This window comes from Mixophyes fleayi, chromosome 4, assembly GCF_038048845.1.
Source record: "Mixophyes fleayi isolate aMixFle1 chromosome 4, aMixFle1.hap1, whole genome shotgun sequence".
Classification (NCBI taxonomy): Eukaryota; Metazoa; Chordata; class Amphibia; order Anura; family Limnodynastidae; genus Mixophyes; species Mixophyes fleayi.
The window spans coordinates 234,509,539-234,523,072 of NC_134405.1; positions in this window are offsets into that span (position 1 = coordinate 234,509,539).

Consider the following 13,534-nt stretch of genomic DNA (forward strand, 5'->3'; position numbering starts at 1 on the left):
AGCAGACTGCTTTTTACTAGAAGCAGTCATTCTATGACAGGGTCAGGCAAGGGTCACTAAGATAGTGAAGGCACTAGGGTTGTTGATTGTTACCAATTCAGTGATGGGCCCTGGGAGAATCTATTACTCTTCCTCCATGGTAGTCTCTCACTATTATGTGTGCAGACACCAGAATAAACAGCCATTTTATAGCTCCCCTTTTCTGTCCTGAGTCCTGATAGAAAGGTTTGGGGATTGTTATTTTCAAAAGTTTCTTTTTACTCTGTGGGGCTTTTATTGGCTGTATTTCAGGCTCACTTTCTGTTCAGTATTGTGGGCTGCTTGTTATTTAAATTGTGTTTTGTTACACTGTTTTATTTGTGTTTTGTCCCATCTGTTAACATGTCAGAAGGGGAAAAACCATGCGTGGTAAAGCTGGTTTTACATCAATGTTGAGATTCACCTGGGCTGTCTGTCACATAAAGTTACCATCATGTCAGTCAGGCGCGCAGGCTCTGTGCACAGCCTGCCGACTTTCAAAGAGCATACCGTGTAATACAGCAGCTGCTGCTTTACATATGGCAACACATGCCTGGGTTCGGTCTCTCTCCAATACAGTGACTGAACTTGCTCAGTTGGTGCTGTCACAGGCTGTGGTCGCTCCATCTTCTGATTTTGCTTGCACTGTAGCAACTGACATGGGTTCTAGTTTGCCAAGTCAAGGTTTGACTGTTCTCCCTGGTGGAGTGTGTACAGCCTGCTTGGGTACAGGGAATTGCATCCTCTGTACAGGGTTTGGTTTAGGTTTCTTCCTCTTAGAGAGGATGTTACAATCTGCAACACCGTCTTCCTCACATAAGCGTAGGAGGATGGCGCCACAACTTCAGGAAAATAAGCCAGATTTTGACTGTAGTTCCCAGAATGACGGCAATTTAGCGGTGAATTCTGACATGGATGCTCCTTCGGTTGTGGAGGAGATTCATTCAGTTCGCCAGAGTGTGGAGGAATTAATACAAGCTGTGTGTCAGGTACTTCACTTTCCTAAGTTAGAGGTTCCTCGTGTTGCACAAGCTCCTCTTTTTACACGGGGAAAAAAAAAAGAGAGAAAAAAAAAATCTCTTTTTCCTGGCTTCTTCCCTATTGGAAGATTTGTTGTCAGAGCCTTGGACCTCCCCAGATAACAAGTTCTAAGTATTTTGGTGACTGCAGTCGGTTTATCCTTTTCCTACTGAAGTTTTTGCTAAATGGTAGACGCTACCACGTGGGGATGCTGCAGTTACAATGTTAGCCAAGTTAACTACTATTCCTTGTCCTAACATAGCCACTCTTTAAGGATGGTACAGACCATTAGGTTAAGGCCGTCCTTAAATTCATTTTCGTGGCAGCATGTGCCTCTTTTAGGCCTGCTTTGGCATCTGTGTGGGTTAACAAAGCAGTAGAACGCTGGTCAAAACACCATTTTCAGGGTTTTTTGGCAGGCAGGCCTTCCTCTGAACTGCTTCCATTAGTGGAGCAAATTCAGAGGGCGATAGATTATTTACGAGAGGCAGCTACAGACGTGGGACTGATTGGTGCACGTATTTCTGCCTCTGCAGTTTCAGCTTGTCGTATTCTCTGCCTTAAGTCCTGGAAGGTTGATGGGGAGTGATGAAAAGGTTCTTGACACCATACCATTTTCTGGGGGTCTTTTGTTTGGACCCCAGCTTGACTCCATTATCAGTCAAGCTACAGGCGGAAAGGGCATTTTTCTCCCAGTTAATGCTCCCAAACAAAGATTATCCAAATTCCAGTCCTTTCAGTCCTCAGGAAGGTTTCGGGGTTAATATTCCTCAGGCCAATCTTCTACAGGCCAGTCATCTGCCCCTAGAGGTGGTTTGCAGCGGGGACGTCAGGCCTGGTCTGGGCGACGTCCAGACGTCCAGCTGCAAAGCCTACAGACAAACAGTCTGCATGACGGGTTTTTTGCTCCTCCGCTGTCGTCGGTGGTAGGAGCCTGTCTTCCGCGGTTCAGGGATCGGTGGTGACAGTCCACTACCGATGTCTGAATTTGGGGAGTGGTGAACCAGGGTTACAAGATCGATCTGCTCAGTCTTCCTCCCAGACGGTTCTTCGCCACAGGGCTTCCGTCTTGTCAGAGGAAACGATTGGCTTCTTTCGTCCGGAGTGATTATTCCGGTTCCTCATTCGATACCCGTCTGAGACGGGTGTTCTTTCCTCAGGACAAGGTCCTAGCCTTGCAGAGGATGGTGAAATCCCTGTTGGTGGCAGGGAGACCTTCCATTCATTTTGCAATGAGACTTCTGGGCAAGATGGTATCGTCATTCGAAGCGTTCCAGTTTGCTCAGTTCCAAGCACGACAGTTTCAATTGGATCTCCTGTCGCAATGGAACAAATCCCATCGGAATCTGGCGAGTCAGGTTTTTCGCCTGTCTCCGCAGACGCATCAGTCGCTGATCTGGTGGCTACAGAGGCAGAATCTCACCAGGGGACTCTTGTTCTCAATTTGGAATTGGATTCTGATAACAACAGATGCCAGCCTTCGGGGTTGGGGGGCTGTCTGTCTTCAGGCTCGGTTTCAGGGGCTTTGGACTCAGAAGGAATCCAAACTTCCAATAAATGTCTTAGAACTGCTCGCAGTGTTTCATGCTCTAAGAAGTGCGCAACACTTGCTGCAGGGAAAGCCAGTAAAGATTCAATCGGACAATGTCACAGCAGTGGCATATCTCAACCATCAGGGCGGCACCAGGAGTCCCTTGGCCATGAGGGAGACTCACAGGATATTTCTGTGAGCCGAAGCTCACGTTTCGGCACTCGTGGCCATCTTCATTCCCGGAATAGAAAATTGGGAAGCAGACTTCCTAAGCAGGCAGACTCTGCATCCAAGAGTATGGTCTCTCCATCTGGAGGTGTTTCAACAGTTAGTGGTGAAATGGGGTCAACCGGATGTCGTCATGATGGCATCTCGGTTGAATCACAGGGTTTCCCGCTATTGTTCCCGTGCAAGAGATCCCGGGGCAGTCGTGGTAGACGCTATGTTCGTCCCTTGGAGGTACCGCTTAGTGTACCTTTTTCCTCCGTTAGCCATGCCTCCACAAGTACTGAAAAAGGTGGAGGGTGTTCCAGTGCTTCTAGTGACGCCGGATTGGCCGTGCAGGGCCTGATACAGTGACGTACTCTTCATGGCAGGAGGTCGGTCGTGGCGGTTGCCAATATGCCCAGACCTAGTAACCCAGGGTCCTTTTAGTCATCAAAGTTTGCAACCTTTGGCTTAAACGGCGTGGCTGTTGATGCCAGGATCCTAAGAGCTAAGGGTTTTTCGGATCAGGTGGTGCAGACCATGCTCCGTGCTCGAAAACCGGCTTCGGCAAAAATATATCATCGTGTCTGGAGGACATATATTAGTTGGTGCGAAAAGAAGGGATATCCTACGTCTTCTTTTCGGCTGGCCAGGTTACTGAGATTCTTGCAGGCTGGCTTGGATGCAGGTTTGCGTCTTAGTTCTCTTAAGGGTCAGGTGTCAGCTCTTTCGATCTTCTTTCAAAGAAAACTTGCTGTCATACCTGATGTGCAAACTTTCATTCAAGGTGTTCTCCATGTTCAACCTCCTTATATTCCTCTGGTTCCACCATGGGATTTGAATTTGGTGTCGAGGGCTTTACAGCATCCACCGTTTGAGCCCTTGAAAACGGTGGATTTCAAATTTCTAACGTTGAAAACGGTTTTTCTTTTGCCCATTTCTACGGCACGCAGTTTCAGAGCTTGCTGCTTTGTATTGCAAGCCTCCTCTGCTAGTTTTTCATGAGGATAGGGCAGTTCTTCGAACCCAGCCCTATTTCCTTCCTAAAGTTGTATTTAAGTTTCATTTGAATCAGGACATTGTTATTCCGGCTCTATCTGATTCCTCATCTTCTGATAACGATGAGTCTATTCATTATCTTGATGTTGTTCGTGCCTTGCGAATTTATGTTAAAAGATCTCAGAAATTAAGCAAAACTGAGGATCTTTTCATTCTTTTTGATGCTCACAAAAGAGGCTGGCCAGCTTCTAAAGTGACCATTGCTAGGTGGATTACGGCTGTTATCCATCAGGCTTACAATGGGGCTGGGGAGCCTGTCCCAGATAATCTACGGGCACATTCTACAAGATCTGTGCTTCCTGGGCGGCCCGCCACGGTGCCTCCAGTGAACAATTGTGTAAAGCGGCCACGTGGTCTTCTGGATACTTTCACAAAGTTTTACAGATTTATATGTTTGCCTCTAGGGATGCAAGTTTTGGGAGAAAGGTGCTTCGGGCTGTTTCTTCTGAGCGTTACCTCCCGTGAGACAGCTTTGGGATGCCCCCAAGGTCCCGGTATCCCACGAGGATGTCAGAGAAAATGGGATTTTTATACTTACGTAAAATCCGTCTCTTAATCCATTGGGGAACACCGGGGGCCCACCCTTAACGCTCTGGTTTCTCCTTCTGTTTGATATGTTGTCTGGTAGTTAAGACAATGATGTGTTTTTAAGTTTATTCTTTTTGCTTTGGTTCCTCTCTATCTCCCTTTCTGTGAGGTTAAACATAGACCTGCCTCTAGCAGGAGGTGGGGTATAGAGGGGGTGGAGCCAGAGCTTTGTTTAACTAAAGTTAAAGTGCCAGTGTTCGCCTGTCCCTACTCTATACCCCAAGGTCCCGGTGTCCCCCAATGGATTAAGAGAAACGGATTTTACGTAAATATAACAATCCAATTTTTGCCCACAGGATGACTCCTAAGGTGGATGAAAACATTCTGAACAACTAAAGCCCTTTCCTTATTGAAACTGGGGGTAAATGTATTAACCTCCGATTCAGCGACTTTGCTAGCGACTATTGGTAACTTGGTAGAATCTAAGGTTAATTAATTTGCCCGAGTCTACAGATGACATGTTAGGTACTGGATCTTGATACAACTTTACTATGACAGTGATCATTTGAAGTAGGGAACTCCCCTTTTTCATTTGAGGGTACCCCAGAAAATAATGATTAAGGGGCACCCCATTAAAAAGCGGAGACTAATAGCACATTTTGTGCCCTCTATCCCATTTCCTGGATCTTCATTATTTTTTGTAGGCATTGGGCGACCAGGTGGAGCTTAATAACCCATTACATGACATCATGATGGCATCACTAAGTTACACACCATCCCCCAGTAGCATGAAATAGCTGAGGGGGATATGCAAGTATAATTTTAACTTCTTTGAACTTCTTAGGTGATAAGGGGGTATCCTTACTAACAAAAGGGTTAAATCATATGCAGGAAAATATGTGATTCAGTGCAATGGAATATAGCTATAATGGATGCATATTTTTAACTGAGACATTAACTTATAAATATTTTATAGCTGTCAAATACACAAATCATTGAATAAGGAATTTTATACCCGAGTTATACTAATAATTATTTTAATTTTGCGTGACCTTTCTGTATTTTTAGCTACCAAAATTATGTTTACAATTCCTGACTGCAAGGTGTAGACCAGTTTGCAACTAGCTGGGCCTTCCCATACACTATATCTGAACAGGTCTGCTCCTCAACCCCACAATCAACAAGTAACAGGTTTTGTGTGGAGGTCAACTACCCAGAGCCCTAAAGCTTCCATACCTATAATGCAGGCAAAATGCAACACTGTTGTAAACATCAACTCTAATATTCTAATAATAATGCAAATCAGAAATGCTTATCCCATTAGCTGTTGAGAGGAAGTGCAGTGTTATGCATAATATGCACTATAACTTCTCAGAATTTCTTAAATACTGAAAGTTTTTCTGCACAACAAAAAATATATTTTACTGTAAGAAAAGTTGTCTCATGCATCAGAGACCAGCACTGTGCTTTGTAATTATTGAATGCTGCTATCTTCTGTTATTCTCACCCTATTGTGTTTGCTGGGACACGACTTTTACAAAACAGGGCAGTAAATGGGAAAAATAAGTTTGCCAGGCAGCTTAAGAACTTTCATTAAAATAGTGTTTAAAAACACAATTAACGCTCACCATCTCTGGCTGCCTCCCTCCAAGCTCTTGACTCGGCCCGTAGGGACACTTTACTTAGGGTCCATTTCTTCCGCATTAAAGTAGAGATTCTGTAGGCAAACCTACCTTCCTCCTCGGGCCAGGAGATCCTGGGTGGACTTCAGCTGTTTTCTAGATATCGCGGCTGCTACACTGGCCAACCATCGCTTGTTCCGCAGTTATAATGCTGTTTCTCACAGCTTTACGGAGCAAACATCCTTTACCACTGGGGAATCCCTACTGAACTCCTTGCAGTATGAGACTAACGTTGTAATCCTCATACCAGAGAAGGGCTTTTCTATCCTCCGAGAATGGAACATTCCAGTGGAGGAGTCTTGTGCGCTCTCTGTTCCTGGGTCCACGAGGAATGGTCGAGGGCTCCTACCTGACGACCTCCTTCTCTTCCCGATAAGTCATTTTTGACGGTCAGTATTATGCTCTCTTTCTGTCTGTGGACACTATGACCTGTTTTCCCAACTTAGTACATTGTTTTACTTAGCCAGGTTCTGGCTATACCTTGCCCTTCCTCTCTTCCCTGAGGCACATAATCGTCTGGTTTGTTCAGCTTTTCTTTCACATGCCTCCGGGAGACAGGTATGGTGCTTGTTGCCTAGTATGCTTTTTTTTGTTCTCTCTTCTATAGCAATGTTTTATATGCAAATCTTTATAATGCTGTTTCTCACTAGGCAGCTTTGTTCTGATGTTGCTGCTTGTATGTTGTATAATCTATGTTACTGTTGCAATTCTATGTCACATATTTGTAACCCCCTTTCGATATTCTGGGGTCAGGTCACCCAAGTCCAGACCCACACCCCCACACTTGTTCCACTTTATTTCTCCTGCTGCAAAAGCCTTAGTTTCCACATGAAATAATAATAATAATCTATTATTGTATTCAGTTGTTAGCTTCTTTCCTGGTGTTTCCCCCATCTTAGACCCCCCGCCCACTCCCCACAGCAAGACTATCCCTAGGTGCCTGTATTCTGATCCTCAGGTCTTGCGCATAGTTGTTTCTCACTCACTCCAACCTCAGTCATGGTACAGTAAATGCCAAATCCTAATAAACGTAGAATAGCTCTTAAAATACTTTAACACCCATAAAGCTGACATGATCGCTGTTCAGGAGACTCACTTCTCCCTATACTCTCCTCCTCAATTTCACAATAAATGTTACCCCACTTTTTATCCAGCATGTGGTCTCTTTAAATGTAATTGTGAAGCTATTTTGATTAGTGTAGTGTGCCCTTTTAAGTTGGAGAAGGTAGCTGATAAAAATGGCCATTATCTCATTCTAGTAGGAACCTTGGGTAAGCACGCAATCATCCTAGTCTCTCTTTATGCTCCAAACTCCCAGCAGATCCCTTTTTTAAGACGCATCTTCCAAACTGCCCAGCAGATTAGGAAAATGGGTGGTTTTTCACATGGGAGAATTTACGTTGCCCCGGATCGTAAATTTGATCTACTCTTCCCGTTGCTTACATGTGCCCCCCTTCCGCATCCCTGGCCCAGTATTTTCCCCATCTGCTTGCTGAATTCGATTTATACGATGTTTGGAGAGTGAAACATCCTGGAGAACAAGACTATACATTCTTTTCCTCAGTGCACAACTCCTTCTCTCGTATAGACCTTCTACTTTCTGATGAATGGTCTCTTCGGCGAGCCTCTAACATTTCGACTTTGCTCATTACATGGTCTGACCATGCCCCGTTAACTTGGTGTTTGGAGGCTCCTGCTAAAGATCCCCCTACCCCTCCCACCCCTGGTGCAGAGCCAAACACGTTTTATTAGACGACATTGGTAAACAAGTCCTAAGGGAGAATTTGGACAGTTACTTGCAGACTAACACCCCAAAGGAAACATCAAAATACACACTAGTGCTCTTTGATGGCAGTCTTGAGGGGAGCGGCTATACAGGCTGCAGCTAGAATTAAACGCACCCAATTAGAGGTGCTAGAATCTTATGAAAAGCAATTATTGCTTTGGAGAAATGGCACAAGCTCAATCCCTCTGACTTTGTCTGATCTCCGCAAAAAAAAAAAAAAAAAAGACCTCTATTATGTTGTTGCAGGTTAACAATGCCATAGCCAGGCCAAATCAGAAGTTCTATACTCTGGGGAATAGGACAAGTAAACTCCTGTCTTGTAAACTTAGAGGGAAGAGTGCTATTAATCGTATTAAAGCACTTGCTGGCGCCCATGGTACCCATATTTTTAACCCAGCAGACATTGCTAATCAGTTTGCTGCTTTATACTATTAACTTTATAATCTTCGCTTGAACTACTCCCAGCGCCACCCCTCTGTCACTATAGCTGATTTCCTTTATTCCCTTCAGCTCCCTGGCCTAGCACCGGATGTGGTGGCAGAGCTATGTTCTGCCTGGATGGAGGATGAAGTCCGAGGGGCGATAAAATTACTTAAGCAGTGCTCACGACTCTTTTCGAAAAGGCCACTGAGGAATCTTATCTACTCAAAAAGATGCTGGAGGCTACAATAGTCACCATCCCCAAGCCTGGTAAAGACCCGGCTCAGTGCCAAAACTACAGACTAATTGCACTCCATGTGGGTTTTCTGTTGGGCAGACAAACCCCAGATAACACACGCCAGGTTCTTAATATATTGTCACCCCGCATGACTAAGGTTTAACCCCTGCTGTTGCTCTCATTAGATGCTGAAAATGCGTATGACAGGATTCATTGGGACTATCTAAAGGACATCCTTGCCAGATTTGAATTTCGTGGTCTGTTAGTCCAGGTGATTCATACCCGATACAGCTGTCCCTCAGCTAGAGTTCTCAGTAATGGGTTCCTGTCAGCTCCTTTTGATATAACCAACGGAACTAAACTGGGATGCCCGCTTCCACCGCTTATTTTCGCATTGGCAATTGAGCTCCTAGCAGAACGGATCCGAACATCCCCCACTATCACTGGCACCCAAATTGGGGATGTGCATCATAAGGTTTGCTTATTCGCAGATGTCCTCCTGTTACTGACTGAGCGCAAGACCTCCTTGGCTGCCTTACAAGAAGTCTGCTGGGCATACTCTAAGGCTTCCTACTACAAAGTAAACTACCAAATCAGAAGCTATGGGAGTAGAATTGCTGCAGGATAGGCTCTGCTCCCTTTAGTCAAATTTCACTGGTGCCCCTCGTCCCTTAAAAATATGAGAATCCATATTCCCTCTCACCCTAAAGACCTTATAGAATACAACTATACCCCGCTTCTGCATCACTTTATAGCTCTTACCACTTCATGGGCAGAGTTTGAGGTCTCATGGCTTGGTAGAATAGCTGCACTTAAAATGATACTCCTGACAAAAAATGTATACTTGTTCAGATTCATTACAGCTGTGGTTTCTCATCAAATACTCAATAAGTTCTACGCAAGTGCCCTGCGATTTGTCTGGAGACAGATGCCCTAGGATGGCTCAGTCACATCTGTTTTGTTCTAAATTAAGAGGTGGCCTTGCAGCCTCTGACCTGTAACTCTTATCAGTAAGCCGCAAAACTTGATCAGCTTAAGGACTGGACAGCTCCCCACCTTTATAAACCATGGGTCTCTATAGAAGCCCATGTAGTGTCCTCACTGCCTCTGGAGAACTTGCTCTGGTTGCATGGGAAAAATAGGCCATCCTCAGTGTCTACTATGCATAGTGTTAGGAATTCCCAAACAAGCTAGGATAAGCTGGTGAAGGTGGTTCAGGACCTTTCTCTTCTCGCAGTGGCATCTTTAATTCCAGACTGGCATTTGGATCTTTGGCTATCCCGGGGAGTCTTTAGTCTTGTACCAATGTCTCCAGATAGCACCTGAGCATTGTAAGTTGCAAGTCCAAGTGCAATTGGAATCTGATCTTGGTCTCTCTCTGACAGATGAGGACGGGGATCACATTTTCAAAAATGTATATAAGATGTAGAAATGCATAAACCACTCAGAGATGCTGGTTAAAATGATCCATAGACTATATTACACCCCACTTAAACTACCAAAAATTTGGCCCATGGTATCTTACACCTGTTGGGAGTGCGGGGAAGTCGGATCCCTCTTCCATATTTTCTGGATCTGCCCCAAAATTAAACCTCTGTGGGATCAAGTATTTGGACTGATTCGACAAGTACTTTCATTAAATGTTACACCCCAACCATCTTCTCCAACTATAGCCACCTGACTTTCTGGCTCGCCACCGGTATATTGCGGGCCATATTTGAATTGTCACTAGTGACGCTATTGGTCAGCACTGGAAGAGCCTGGCTTCTTCGCCTCTAAAATTATAGCAAAAACCACACATAGTTATATGATGGAAACTATTGGCTTCAATCATTCTTTCAAGAAGTATCGGCAGTTGCTCGTGGATCGATCGGAAATTTATACACACTATATTATCTTTAGGTGGTTGGGAAGAAAATATTAAACAGTACAACCAACCAAATGTATTTATGTGTGGCAATACACAACTAAGGGTATGGTGCAAGACTCACCTTCCTTATGAGTTGGTACTCAACCGCTTCTGGCAATGGCTGAGTGATGTTGATCCAAATAAATACACAAGGAGAAGCAAGACCACAGCATTAAAGAAACCCATAAACAATAACCCACACCTTGATATTTTATCCTTTTTTATAATAAGGATTCAATCCAAGAATATTTATTTTCTTTAGTAAATTTTACTCCATGTAAACTATACATAACAACAATAATAATCACATGCTCTCCAAAATATAACATAACCCATTAATGTGGAAGTTACAACTTTATAAAGATAAGTTGCGTTGGTAGAAATAAAGAGTGGGTTCAAGGACCTCAATACAATTATATTCCTTAACTGACAATTTATACTACACACTACAGGGTTTTCAGCCGATTATTAGGGCAAACCCACGACAAATGACCACCATTTGGCCTGATACTGCATTTTTGTGTACACTCCAACAATGAATAATTATCGTTCCAAAGCACATTGTTTCGTTTCATTTGCTTTTTTAAACAAGAAAAAAAAAAAAAACATTCAATGATGAAACAATGTCGTTCCAATCCTGCAGTGTGTATGCACTCACGACCAGCAGTGTCCATAGATCTCTATGGAGTGTGCAGACTCACGATCTTTTCAGCCAATGGCTATGCCGAATGAAGAGCACATATTTAAACTTAAAATCTTGCAAAATGTGGTTAGTGTGTACACATGAAATGGCATGCTGATAGGGACAGGTTTTTTTTTTCTTCAGTCGTTGGTAAAACCGTTAACAATATATCACATCAGGAGAAATTTTCTGTAGTGTGTACCCAACCTTACACTATTAAACAATAACTTCCCAACTTGTTCCAATTTAACCTACTTGCTACCTATCGATGCAAAACTGCAATTACTGAATTAGACTACTATTGGATATGTGAATAACTATCTACTTGCCGTCTATTTTTACAGTCACTAGCTTGTTGTGGACTAAACACAGATTAATAACAAATACTTATAAACATTTTCATAACGTAACCTGAAATAGCCTAAGGTTCTAGTACAGCTGTAATACCTGTACCTCCACAATTACAAGTTCCTTTGTAGCCACTTTGTTCTTGCTCTCCTTTCTGGCAAAATACAGGACTTTTTATTTAAATCCCTTTAGTTTCATCAGTTAAAGTACTTATATGCTGTGAAAATAGCCCATTATTACTTCACTTGATTTAGTATTTTGAAGGATGCTTATAAAAGTCACTTGAAAGGAAGGATCTGCAGCTGTTCTGAAGTTGGACTCTTGAATATGTATTGACACAGTGAAGTCTACTAACAGCTCTTAATAAATTATCTATGAATAGCTGTACCCTATTGCAGGAAATGTGTGCAAAATTAACTTGTTTTATAGTCTACAGGTCTCTCTCATTATCATACTTAATTGTTCAGACTCTTTTAGCCTCACTAACAAGTCTGAATAGAAAACTTTCAGACTTTACTGTTGTTTCTATGCTTTTCTTTTCACTAAATATCCCCGTTCTCTTTCTTCTCTTGATTTTGCTGTCACTAACACTTGGCTCTTATTTCATTCCTGTTAACTCTACAGCAATCACTTATTTCTTGCTGTTCTCACAGACTATTGCTTTATAACAGACACATGCTCTTATTTATCGATTTCCTCTCTGTTGCCTGTCTTGCTGTTGCTTAGAATTTTTTACCCCCTGTATTCATAGACCCTAAAATTAAAAGGTGTTTTAAATTATTTTCTCCCAAAGGCAATTATGTTAAAAAATTATGGTGAGTCAGTGTAAAGGGTCAGGGTTGGATAACGACAAAATTTGGAATGTTTTTTTTTTTGTTTTTTTTTTACGGGGGGTGGAGGGGTTAGACTTGAACCATTTTTAGAGATTCCTTTTTTGGCAGGTTAGGGACCATACTCATTGTTTGAATAAAGCATTTTTAAACCCGGCTCCTCATTTTCAATAGTATTCATAGTCTTATTACTTTAGTAACATTGGTCACTACTGCATATACATTTAAAAAAAAACTAAAAAAAAAACCCAGTGCACTTTATTTAAATGTACCGCAAAAGGAGGAAACCGAAGATACACAGGGCCAATCTGTATTCCTAAAGTATCTCTCTGTAGTAAATCACTCAATCGTGCGTCGGCTGGGAAGCAGGTTGCTTGTGTTCCTCCTTCCTCAGCTTCCACACCTGCTAATTTATGCCTTTCTGTTCTTCTCTTATGGCAGTTCCTAAAGAGGTGCTTTAATGATTGCTTTTTTTAATCTTCTCTCCCTTTTGACTCCGCTTCTCAGGCAGCTGAGATCTACACTAGTTCCCTCATTTTGACATGCAAGCCGAGAAACTCCCCCCTGCCATATCCACAAACAGAATCAGCAGCCACACTTGCTGTATGGCCTTTATTAAACTTTTATATTATGCTTGTAGTCAACACACACATCAGAACAGTACATCAAATGTAACACTGATTGCATTTAGAAGGTTGAAAGAGTGCCACACAAGGGTTTTTAATTTAACTATTAGAGGAAGCGTAGTGACCGGGTTAGCTCTTCTGCCTCACAGCACTAGGGTCAATTCCCAACCATGGCCTTATTTGTGTGACTTTTGTATGTTTTTCCTGTGTTTGTGTGGGTTTCCTCCAGGTACTAGTTTTCTCCCACACTCCAAAAACATACTGGGAGGTTAATTTGAAGATTATTTGCGTTGAAGAATGGGGCAAAACACACCTGAGCAATGCATGTGACTAGATTCTCCATACAGGAGGCGTTTTGAAGCGGTCATTACCAACCAAGTCTTTTGAACAAAGTGCTAAATAAATTTCAGGAAGCGTGTTCAATATTTTTTCCTGTGTCATTTCAGATTATTACACAAAACTTAAATTATGGACATCTATGGTTTGATTTCTTTTCATGTGTTGATTGCAAGGGTTGTTGCCGACATTTGGTGTAAATTTCATTACAATAGACACATTAAATACAGTGCATCTATTCACATCACTTCACCACATTTTGTTAAGTTACAGCTTTATTCCAAAATGCTAATTTATTAAAAATAAAAAAATAA